Below are 13,392 nucleotides of genomic sequence, written 5' to 3'. Positions count from 1 at the left end.
CCACCCAGAAGTCCTTGCAAAAGACCAATTGGACATTGGGGAATGGATGAGTTCACAGTGTACTGATGGGCAAACATGTCAGAGAAGTGATTATTATTGTCATACACAGTTTGTTATAGGGCTGGTAAAACTATTGTCTGCTGTAATTGCCGGTTCGTTCCGCAGTGGGAAAATTATCGATCAATGCTGAAAATGGACATTTTCCACATTTGATCATTTTTAAAAGGTCATGAAACCCTGAACTAGATTTGAACAGATATGTGTGTTTAACATCAATTTAGATAGTTTAACATCTGTTAGCTTTTATTGTAGGAAATAACTAACTAATTTTGAGCTTTTCCCTCAAGCTGTGAGACCGCGCGGTTGCACTGCTGGTAGTGTTGCAGGAGTACCAACCTCTACAAGGCTGTACTGAAATTTGATATAAATGTGATGATAGCAGCATTGCTCCAAATGCATGTTCTTTTACACATCTGATTGGATGTTGTGTTCACGTGCTCAACACATGACTGTGATTGGTTCTGAAGGTCATAGTTTTACCAGTCTTCACCACTGTTCACCAAGCACACAGACAAGTTACACAGACACAGGAGCATTTAAAAGCGATGTCTATCAGCTGATCAGTCTATGAGTAGATATATGAGCAATCCGCTGCCCGATCAGCTGATAGATGCAGCTTTCAAATGCTTGAGTGTCCATGTATACTGTATGTGTTATGACCACAACTCTAGTGCACCCTCCTCCTTCAGAGGAGATTTACTACTTGTCATACAATTGTGCTTGACATGATATGCCACCACTATAAAAAAATTACTATCTAACAGGGGAGAGAAAGTTTAGATTATTTACTTTTTTTAACTGTATAGTAAGTATCTATTTTAAAGTTAATACTAAATTGTATAGGATCAGACTGTTAAAACTACCAGATCCCTACTGTCCGGTTTCAATAAAAGGGTGTCGTAACTAGGGGTGTCGAAACTCGGTACTTTATTGGTACCGGTGCTACATTATGAAAGACAGAAGTATCGATAAGCTCTGACGTTAACTGTTCTACTATCGGTACTGGAGAATAATTGCTGAATAAACATTACTTACAGTAGCATCATTTAACTGACCAACCTTTTCTAATTTGCGTTATTTGATATTCGTCTGCACAGTTGGCAATCTCACATGAGAAATGCTTGTATTTTTTCGGCGAGCACATAAAGTATAAAAGCCTTCACAGTTCTCAGCGGAGGCTCGCGCTAAGTGCACACACATACCTTGTGGCAAAGACTCGTGCACACACAGCTCATAAGCTTGCGGAGTGAACCAAACAGGTTGTATTTCCCGAGTAGACAGCAACAATGTCCGTTGCAACAAACGGAACAAGTTGTTTTCTTTTATAACGTTACATCATTCACATCGTTATGCCAGCAGTCAATCACCTATCATTTAAGAAAGTATTAAAAAACAATCATAAACATTATCTCATCTAACTGCATTTTGCAAATCAAAAAGGGTATTTTCAGTTGCAGGGAGCACAATAAACCAAGAAAGATTCTGACTTCTGCCAGAAAAGCCAAACATGTTGAATTTATCCAGAAGAATGGTTAAAAACTGAGAGTCATTTTCTTTCAAACCTATGTCCATTATTTTACAGGAATTTTTTTTAATTTGTTTTACAATTATTGGTTTCATTTTATTTTTACATTAAAAACGTAACAATAGAAAGGAAGTGTTGTTAATTCTGTTCAATTTGTTTTTTCGTAAAAAAAACCTACAAAAAGTAAAAGAAACGTTAAAGCACCGAACCGATAAGTGGTATTGATAAAAGTAGTAATACCATTAAAACCTTAAGGATACTCCTGCGTAGTCGTAACCTTTAGTTTAACTATTATATTGTGTTTGATTTTATTATATTGTCATTATATTGTGATTTTATTATATTGTCAACTACTGCCTTGATGGACTTTTCAGCGCTCCATTCGAAGACACAAAGGCTTCAAGTGGAGGGGCCCCAACTTTAGATGTCAGACAACAAAACACTACTGTGAGTTTTCAGTTTTTTTTTTTTGTTGTTTTTTTTTCATTTTATTTTTAAATGGTTTCATATGGAATCATACAGCTCGATGTTAAGAGCTTCAAAAAGCATATGAATTACTATAATTTTCAAAGGATGCTTCTGAAAACACTACACAGTAATATGCATAGTCTATCAGATCTCAAACTAAAGAATTTGAATTTGAAGCCAGGTTCGAGATGATGATGATAAGCACAAACATTTGAGCTTGTAGAGACTCTTTCTGAAAACAGGACTTTTATTTAAATTATATATGCTTTTAATTATGCATTAAAATACTGATTCAGTCAGTGTAGCTCTATATAATGAACGATGTCTTGAATGTATTCTGCAGAGACAGGCTGTGCATGTGTTTGGTTTATTTCTTCATGTGTCCATATGGGGGTGTGTTTGCTAAATATTGCTTTGATTTAAGACTTTTATGTTAAAGTCTTCTTGTTTTTTTCCTTTTTTTTGTCGTTTGTTTGTTTTGTCATGTATTCTTGGGATTTTTATGGTTTATTTGCTTGGCTCCGGCCCATGGTTTGGGCTAATAGGCAGCTCTTGACCAGTCCTCTGTCATGGATGACATTGAGGAGTGGCTCAGTACTGATGTGGTGAGATTTCCTTTCGTTTATTTTATTTCATCCTTTTTTCCTTGTTCTTCAGGACATAACCCACTTATTTGAAAAGAAATATGCTTTTGTAAATGCATATTCCTTTTTTGTTTGTTTGTTTTCTTTCATTCTTGGCTGTATACCTTGTACCCTCTGTTTGGGGTCACTAACGATTCTCCTTATTTGCCCTTTTTTCTGGGATATTCTTACAGATTCTTTCTTAATTTTAGTATAGGCTGGGTGCGTAGTGTAGATGCTTGCTTGACATGCTTTTAACGCTGTTATGGTCTATACTAATTAATTACTCTTGGTTGGTTTGGGTAATGTAATTTAGAAATGTGCTGTTAAATCAAGAAAAGTTCTAAAACTCTATTGGCTTTTTGATGAGAAAAATAAGATTGTCTGATTTGATTTGAGATAAACCTGAAACTATTAATGTGCTGAAAACCTTTACTTTATTTATCTGCTTTCCTCTAGAAAGGAGACGAAGGTGAGGAGGGTGTGACAAGTGAAGGTATGAAGAATTTCCTGATTAAAAATGCTGTTCAAATAATTAGGGTCCATAATTTTATTTTTCTTCACATTAGAATGTGTCTGGTTTTATTGTTTATAAATCAAAACTAATGATTTTCATATATTTCACTTTGATTAACAGAAGACACCTCTAAACTGTCATACAGTGTAACTACATTTTATAAACCAAAAAAACTATTAGTCATTTAGAACAATAATCATTTGATAACATATTAAAAGACTCAAAATACTAATTCTTTTTATTTAGTTTTTAGTCTTTGTCCTTCAAACCATATTTTTTTGGACAATTTGTCAGCAAGAATTATTAATAATTTAAAATGCAAAAATGTTTAGTATTGACTTAAACCAGTTCAGATCAGAATAAATATTTACAATTTTGATAAACACCTTTTTACCCATATTTTGGGATTTATTTTGACGCAGTTTGTTTAAAACATTAAAAGTCTCATCTTTCACTCATGTTAGGGAAGGTGGAAGCCCCTATAGAATAATAGTAGAATTATTGTGCCACAGCCATATCACTCTGCAGCTCAAGACTGGTTACTCACTGAAGCTAAGCAGGGCTGAGCCTGGTCAGTACCTGGATGGAAGACCACTGGGTTGCAGTTGGAAGTGGTGTTAGTGAGGCCAGCAGGGGGTGCTCAACCTCCGGTCTGTCTGAGTTCTAATGCCCCAGTAAAGTAAAGGGGACACTTTACTGTCAGTGAGCACCGTCTCTCGGATGAGATGTTAAACCAAGGTCCTGGCTCTCTGTGGTCATTAAATAAATCCCATGGCACTTATAAAGGGTAGGGGTGTACCCTTATGAAGGGTATCCCTGGTGTCCTGGCCAAATTCATCACCATCCATCATGGTCTCCCAATCCTCCCCATCCACCGAATTGCCTGTATCACTGTCTCTCCGCTCAACCAATAGCTAGTGTGTGTGGTGAGTGCACTGGCGCTGTTGTCCTGTGGCTGCTGTTGCATCATCCAAGTGGATGCTGCACACTGATGGTGGTGTGGAGAGACCCCCTCATGATTGTGAAGCACTTTGGGTGTATGGCCATACGCAATAAATACACATTACATTAATTTTAGATGTTTAGATTTTAGAGACTTCAGTAAAAGTCAAATGGGTGTTATGAACAGTTGACACTGTGGGACAAATATAATATAATTTACATATTTTATTAGTTAATTGCAAAAATAAACTATCATCTGAATTCATCTGGGAAATGATTAATAACTTGCAAAATAAAAATTTGTCTTTTCAGCTTTGTGGCTTTATTAATATGGGGTCGCCACAGCGGAGTTTTACTGACAAATATGCACAAGATTATGTCAAGTATTCACAGAAACACTGTCAGTTATGCCTTAAATGAACATAAACCGTTATAAAATATGGGGAGGAAATTCACTTCAAATGACAAAGGAATGCATAACAAAGATTAGAAAATAAAAAATAAAATAAAAGTTTATTCTATTAAAATCAATACCTTATACTGAAATTAAATCAATTCATAAAATTTTCTTTGCTTATTATTCAATGTATTTAATACTGATTAAAGTTACTATAGTTGTGAAGAGCAGCGAATGTCTCGCTTTGATCCACTGTTTTGTTTGATGAAAGAGGTGTCACTTTAAGAATCCACAGATCCATAATAAAAACATTCAATTACTTTCGTGACTGTTTCGTAACTGTTCTTTTTAGACAAAATTATTTGTGTTTAAAATAAAACACGCCAGGACGGACATGTTTACATGTTATTGAGTGTATTTGTCTGTTTAAAAACCCACTCAAATCCAAAAGTATCCATTTTCACTCCGCTTCAAATAGCATGTACAGAAGATGATCCCAGAACAGTGTGTTTATCACTACGGAGAGCATCAGTCAGTCAACACCATGGATAGACTGATTCAAAGGCTGCATATGAAGGTCGATGCATAGCTTTAATGAAAATGAAATGTATGCTGCTATTAGTGGTAATTTCATTGACAAATTTTCGTCTTAATTTTCAAGACAAACAACTTTCTATCAACGAAAACTAAATAAATATTAAGTGGTGATGACGACAACTATAAAGAAAATATACTGACATTTTCGTTGACTAATAAAAACGAGACGAGAATGTGATTGAGGGACGTTTTTTGGAAAGTATCCAATCAGAATTATCATTTTAGCTGCGGCTACAGTTTAGCTAAATTGCGCAAGGTTCACGTGATGTCTACATCTGCAGCGATCGTCATGACAACAGCCATTTACAGTGTACCTGTACCACAAAACAATGTATTCAGGATATCATTTAGCGATGTGATTGTTTCTTACGTCTGTGAGGATGTAATGATACTGTAGTGCTATAAGCTCTGCTTATCAGGGAGTCGCATACAACATACAAGATAACGAAACTGCATTAAAGTGAAGCGCACTTATTTTGTAGAAACATCTTCGCTTTAGACTTCCTCTTTGTTAGTTAACAGAGCCATGGGACTGAGTGCAAATTTTACAAGATAACACATTATCATTTGCCAGTCATATGACATTCCTTATTTAATCAGTGCTATAGCTGAGCACCATGTACTGTAACAAAAACTACAACAGTAAAGCTATACAATACTGCTATACACTGATAGTGCAAAGTGGACTATTTTAAGCCCTTTCAAAGATTTAATGGCTTGAAACTGTTGACCAGACTGATTAAAAAGACTAGTGGTTTACCACATTAAACTAAACGGTTTGTTAAATAATTGCGCACACCTGCATTTTCAGATGGATACTGTTCTTACATGTGGATTGATTGCCAGCACATAATTTTACATAGTACATATGATATAAATAAACAACGCAAATTTAATTTTCGGTCTTTAATGGAAAAGCTATATTCCATATTTTAATTAGACTGTTTTATTTAATTTTAAGTTAGAATATTTTGTATAAATAAATGTATACAAAATTATATTCAATTACATTAAACCAAATATATTTTAGTCAACTAAATATAGAGTAGATTTGGTCAACTAAAATCTTATGAAATTTAGTCGACTAAAACTAAAATGATTTAGAAGACTAAAATATGACTAAAACTAAAATGGAATTTTAGTCAAAAGACTAAGACTAAAACTAAATGAAAATTTGCTGTCAAAATGAACACTGGCAGATATTATAATATTAATAGTGGACCGCCACTCCAAACCCTGAAGCAAATGAGCAGAAAACAAAACAAAGTTTTTTTTTCTGTGGATTAACTTGCACAGATAAATTATTCATCTTACAATCACTAGCAAATTACAAAAATACAATTTGTGCTAGCAAAATAAAAATGTTTTGATTTCATGCAGACTTTAAAATAACTGCAGTTATTACTCGAACAACATAACAGAAAATCAGCTCCTAATTGATTAATGTTTTTAATGTTATTAAGCTTTAATATATATTGTATTTACAGTGCTCGGCATAATTGAGGACACCTCCATTTCTCATTGAATATAGGCAATGTATTTTGGTGCATTTAAACAAAACAGATTTATTAAACTTATAAATTAAAACAGATTTATGGAACTTTATATTTAGAAATTGAAAGATAATACAATTCAATTTAAGCAAAATATTGCAAAAAAAAATAATAATTTGAACTAAAAAAAAAATCTAGATTATTATTATTATTATTATTATTATTATTATTATTATTATTTTCCTCTTTAAAATTTGTATTTAATATTTTTCTATAACTTATACATTTGGGTGAACTAGTTTTTGGACTGTTATCGTAAGTTATTTTGTTAGATAAGCTTCAGTACTGACTAATCTAATGTATGTGCACAAATATAATATTGTAGAGCTTCCTAATTAAAAATATGAGTTTAAAAGGTTGGTGAGAGGTGTACTCGGGGTGTATGTTGAGCACTGTATATAGTCAAATGTTTCTAACATTACACTCTCCATGGAAACTTTCTTTCAGAGTTCGACAAGTTTCTAGAGGAGAGAGCCAAAGCAGCAGAGATGGTGCCCACGCTGCCGACCCCCCCGACTGATGAGCTTTCTGCTGCTGCTGCTGCTGCCGGCGCTTCTGTCAATGCAAGTAAAAAAACAGGCAGATCCGAGGACACCCTCTTTGCCTTGTAGATAAGTGTCAGATCCTGTGCAGATCCATCAGCATCTCCTCTTTCTCTCCTGCTTCCTGCTTCTCCAGCACAATCAACAATATCACAGCTGAGGCGATCAGACATTAGACATTTTCATAACGGACATTTTCATACTATCCCAAGTTTTCATTCCATTGAGAAAAAAGAAAAGAAAAAAAAGCTGTTGAAGAAGATGCACCCATATCTCCCTCTACAATCGTACCCTTCCATGTGGGTTTCGGGAGGTTGATGTCTATTTTTTTAAATTGATATTTGTGGTATAAAGCAAGGAAATTCATGTTTACTGTCAGATCCGGCCATGACTAACTTTGTGTTCACTGTGGTCCCGCATGCAGCAGCTAAATAATCCTGTTTCTCTTTCCTCAACAATAATCTGTAAAGGGAGCTTTTTTATTTTATTTACCAGATTGCTTTAAAGGGATGCTTATACATAGGAGTATTTATTATAAAAATTCCAGTTAATACCTCTAACAAGATACACCAGAAGGAAGAGATAATAGTAGCAGCTGACAAATGTGAGAATTTTGTGTCATATAACCCGAATATTATAATCTGTTCTCGAATGAGACTTGACTATTAGGAAATGTTTAAACATAGACATAATTTATTCAAATTAATAACTGAATATTTAAAAGATGCAGCTATATCGCATAATAAGTCAGATCGGCGGGAAAAATATTATATTTACTTCACTGGATCATTTTAAATCTCATTGTTTTATTAGGCAACACCATTGCCTATTAGAATGGATTCATAGGAACAAAAAAGTTGTTTTTCAATTGAATTTGCACTGAAAGATCTGTTGGCCTTTCGGCTGTGTTAAAAGAGCTTTTGTTCAAAGCCAAAATTTAAGCTGTAGTTCATTTCAATGCTGTCTATTATGAGGCTGAAAACAAATAGAGTTTCTGGTGAAGTGATGGTGACTGCGAGGCAGTTTAAATTGGATTTTGTGCTCCACAACTGCAGCAGAAACAGTGTTGAGCTTAGCGTTTGTTATTAGGGAATGAAATGGATCTGCCTTAAAGAACTGGTTGTGGGTGTAGTTTAAGGTGTAGTCCACTAATGCTCATTTGACATTTGGTACTCATGTTTGCACACCAGGAATTTGATTTTGTGAGGTGAATGTGCTGATGTAATCTCTTTAGTTGGAGTGCTGTGTCTCGCTGTTGTGTACATACTGTTTTGACGGACCAAATGTTTAACCTTTGCAACATAATTTAAATGTAGAGTCAACTAACTTGAGACATATATTGCTTTTAACATCCAGAGGAGTTTTAGTTGTGTTTGTATTTGTGTATGGCTTTTATTTGTTCATTTAGGTGAGCACAAATCAAAGGGACAGTGCACTTTTGACTGGATAACCGTTTTATATGATTTGTCACACTACACTAAATATGTATTACAAACCCAGATCATTTAAAGGGAAAGTTCACCCAAATCTGAATATCGTCATCATTTCTGACACATACCTGTTTGTGTTTCTTTCTTCTGCTGAACCTAAAAGATGATATTCTGAAGAAAGCTGAAATCTCGCAGCTTTCCAAACCTGTAAGACTTTGGAAACAACACTAATCAAGAGATTTCTAATCTGGTAATAGTGTCTTCACCCAATGCTTTAATGCTTTGAAATGATTTTAAGATGTAGATGTGAAGATGAATGAGTTTCTTATTAATTTAGAACAACATAAGGGTTGTTTTGGTTTAAGCATTTAGACCAGTTCATTAAAGGAATGGCTCAACCAAAATCAAAAGTACCCCATAATTTTCTCACCCTCAAGCCATCCTCTGTGTTTTTCATGTCTATCAGACAAAAACAGTTGGAGTACTTTTTAATTTTATCTTGGCTTTCCATGCTGTATAATGGTGTTGGATATAGGCCATTTTTGGAGCTTTCAAAAGCACATAAATCAGTTGTAAAACTGATACACCAATGGTCTCAAACTCAATTCCTGGAGGGCCGCAGCTCTGCATAGTTTAGCTCCAACCACCTCCAACTCACACCTGCTTAATAGTCCATAGTAGTCTTGAACACCTTGATTAGTTAGATCACCTGTGTTTGATTAGGGTTGGAGCAAAACTGCAGAGCTGCGGCCCTCCAGGAATTGTTTGAGACCTATGATATAGGCAATCACAGAGTTAACACATGTCTTATGAAGCATATGAATGCATTTTTGTAAGAAAAAACGTGTTCCCACCATCATTACGAACAGTTTTGTTTGTTTAACTGCTCCATTCTTTGTCGATCTGATCCCCAGTCAGAACCAAAGCGGTTTTGTTTTTCGGCTGTTGTGCTGATAATGGAACTCTTTGGAATGTTATACAAGTGCATCGGCTGTTGCCTTGCTAAAATAAGTGTAATGTAAACAGCAACATGGATGATTTTTGAGACACATTTTTTCTTCTTCTGCTATTTACTACATTGAAAAAGTATTAATAAATCACATTTTTGCTGATGTCATACTCACACACTGCATGGATGTCTAATCGTGACTAGAATCCCTGGTCAATAATGGTTTGTAATCGTGCCATGCTTTTCTAAGCTCATGTGGAAACACTGGAACCGTACCTGCCTGTTCTTAGAACGATTTGGCACGATAGTAGAAAAGCAAATAGAATTTTTAATTAGGAATTAATTTAATTCGTCGTGTGATTATGCATTTGTTTTGCAGGAGCCATTTGCCATACAGTTTGTCACAGAAGATGACCATAAACAAAAAAAAACTAGTTGGCATGGCATTGCTTTATAGTGTATCACTCAAATGCCGCATTCTCACAAATCATGTCTATTCTAGAAGCTTCTGCTACAGTTTCGTCTTGAGTCATACGTCAAGTGAAAAGTCAGTTAAGAGTTTATCAACAACATGCTTTCGATAGCCATTGGAATTCAGTGATTGGACTTTAAAAATCTGAAATTTATGTTACAAAAATGCATCGATCTGCTTCCTAAAACATGCATTAATCCCCTGGTGGTGCATGGGATTTTATGTGCTTTAAGAAGCTTCAAAAATGGCCACTATACAACACCATTATACAGCATGGAAGAAACATGTTAAACTACTCTGACTGTGTTCATCTTTAAAAGAAAAAGGCATATACACCAAGGATGGCTTGAGAGTGTGTAAATTAAGGGGTAATTTTCATTTTTGGGTGAACCATCTCTTTAAAGGCAACAGCGTATGGATCTATGTATAGCTGATATTTACTTTATTATTTTGAGCATATTGGCTAGTTTGCCGAAATTCAAAGTTAACTTGAACAGGGATGCAGCTTGATAATGCAGCTTGATAATGCAAGGAGTAATATTAAAATATGCTATTTATTTCTGTTGATAACAGAAGACATGAGGGACAGGACTGGTAATCACAATGAACTCGTTTGTTTTAAGATATCTGTATTTTCCAGTTCATTATTAATATTAACACTAAATTTAATGTAAAAACGACCATTTTTTACCTCCCATGGATGTCAGACATCCGGTCTCAATGCTGTTGTAATTGTTTTTGACACTATCGCTGAAGTGGTTCATCTTGACAGATAAAACACGTAACTTCATTGAAACCTATTTCTCAGCAGCGATTTCATCTGTCGATGCCGCATGGCAGTTTGAAATGGTTTTGGCTGTGAATGAGTCTCATAAATGTACAGTTTGAGAATGTTAATCAAGTTTATTTAGAGTCTTTTATTTCTGAAGTCAGTATTGGTTACTGTATATGAGTATGAAGGGACTGTAAAGATAGGAATTATAGCTTTTGGAGTTTGATCTTTTATTTTTAGTGCAGCTTAAGGGAAAATATTCCAATCAGATGAAAAAATGAACCCCAGTATACGGTCAGGTTATGCCAATGTCTTCAGTAGAGGAACCCTTTTGTAACGTTGAGAGCATTTCTTAATAGGGACGGCACTTTTCTTCTCTTTGATATGTATTTGGAGTTGTGCGTGCGTGCGTGTGTGTGCGTGTGTGTGTGTATGTCTATGTAAACAACAGCTCCTGATATCCTGACGTCTGCTGCAAACACCATGTTTATCCTGTTTACACCAAGAGACGGGAACGAGAGAATCTAGCTTTCCAAAATGACACATCTCTGAATTGGACGTGATACTGTAGTGTGTGTGCATTCCTTTGTGTGTGTACATATGTGTACGTGCGCGTGTGTTTGCTTGTGCGTGAGTTTGAGTGCACGTGAATGTGCACGTGCCTGTGTGTTTGTCCATCTGCATGTGAGGGTGCGTGTTTATGTGTGTGTTAGCGCTTGTTTGTTTGAGTATTTGTGTGTGCATATGTGTGTATGTATGCGTGTGTTTAAGCGTTTTTGTGTTTGAGTGTGTGTGCCTGTGTGTGTGCTTGTGCATCCATGTTTGTGTGTGTTTGAGCATGTTTGACTGTGAGTGGGTGTGCTTGTGTGCGCATCCATGTTTGTGTGTGTGTGTTTGAGCATGTTTTTGTTTGAATTTGAGTGTGTGTGTGTGTGCGCCTGTCTGCGTGTTTGAGTGTGAATGTGTGTGCATGTGTATGTATGTGTTTGTGTATGTGTGTTTCGAGTGTATTTGTGTTTGAGTGGGTGTGCTTGTGTGCGCATCCATGTGTGTGTGTATGTGTTTGAGCATGTTTGTGTTTAATTTTGAATGTGTGTGCCTGTCTGCGCATTTGTGCGTTGATGTTTGTGTGAGTGTGTGTGCTTGTGTGTGTTTGTTTGAATTTGTGTGTGTGTGCGCCTGTCTGCGCATTTGTGCGTGGATGTTTGAGTGTGATTGTGTTTTGTATGAGTGAGTCCGTGTTTGTGTGTATTTGAATTTGTGTATGTGCATGCTTGTGTGTGTTTGAGTGTGATTGTGTCTGCGTTTGTGTATGTATGTGTTTGAGTGTGTGTGTTTGTGTTTGAGCTTGTTTGAATTCATGCGTGTGTGCCTGTCTGCATGTTTGTGGGTGCATGATTGTGTGTGTTTGTGTGTATGTGTTCGTATGCATGTTCGAGCATATTTGTGTGTGTGTGTGTGTGTGTGTGTGTATACCTGTTTGTGAATTTGTGCATACGTATGTATGTTTGTGTATACGTGTTTGAGTGTGCCTGTTTGTCCGTACATGTGTGTATGAATGTGTTTGCTTAAACGTGTTTGTGTGCGTGTGCGTGTGCGCGAAAAGCTGGAATAAGCTGTACTCTCTCTCTCCCCAGTGATCATTAGTGTGGTCAGTCTTGGTTTTTCAGATGTACTGGTGTCGGTCTGTGTGCTTACCTGTTGTTATACCTCAAGCTGCTCTCTGTACTGTTTGATTCATGCATGTGTTGAACTCCAATAAAGCATACCAAGATTGTGATCTGTTACCAGACTGAATATTATTGTCATACAGGATGATTCAAGATGATGTAGATCCTGCTGGATGAGCACTATTTTTGCAGCTGTGCTCTTCTACTTGTGTAAAAAAAAAAAGTTAAATGCCATGTAAAAGTCCATCATGATCTACCCACTATATCATCATACCTAAGATCCCTTTTCTATTGGCTGAACTTGTTGGGTTATTATTATACTAATTGGTTGTTATTATTAGTACATTATAAAATAAAACACTGGTGTGTTTTAATTTAAACTATTTAAAACTATTTATAACAAATTCATAGAACCAATAATAAGTCTAAATTTTTTTTTCGCTCCCACAGCTGAACATCTCCAAATGTAATGATGTAAATGTATGTAATATTTAACATGAGTTTGAGTATGAAAAGTCACAGATTGATATTCCTCAAACACAATCCACTCATTTGAATGGATCAAATGGCTAAAGGATTCAGCAAGGCTGCTCCTTCACAAACACAACTGTTTGCCTTGTTAATGGACACCTTGATCGAATCAATTGAATAACAGATTAATCTCACTCATTTACACAATGACTTGTTTCTGCACCACCACCTGTTTCTGCATATTAAAAGTAGCATACCATTTAAAAAATATAATAATTTAATATTTCTATTTCTAATTTACATATTTGTTCTAACATTTCTGTTACTAATTGTTGTTAAACTTAATGTTAAACTTTGTAAACCACTAACAGAATTTATATTTTCAATATTTTGTTCCTTTCCTC

At 35.5% G+C, this 13,392-nt stretch overlaps 1 pseudogene; it reads left to right on the top strand.

Annotated features, from left to right (window-relative positions):
- Window positions 1–12,627, top strand: part of LOC130238288 (TOM1-like protein 2) — a 32,365-nt pseudogene extending 19,738 nt beyond the window's left edge.
- The last annotated feature ends 765 nt before the right edge of the window (window positions 12,628–13,392 follow it).

This window comes from Danio aesculapii, chromosome 12 (genome assembly GCF_903798145.1).
Source record: "Danio aesculapii chromosome 12, fDanAes4.1, whole genome shotgun sequence".
Taxonomy (NCBI): domain Eukaryota; kingdom Metazoa; phylum Chordata; class Actinopteri; order Cypriniformes; family Danionidae; genus Danio; species Danio aesculapii.
This window is presented reverse-complemented; position numbering and strand designations above follow the sequence as displayed.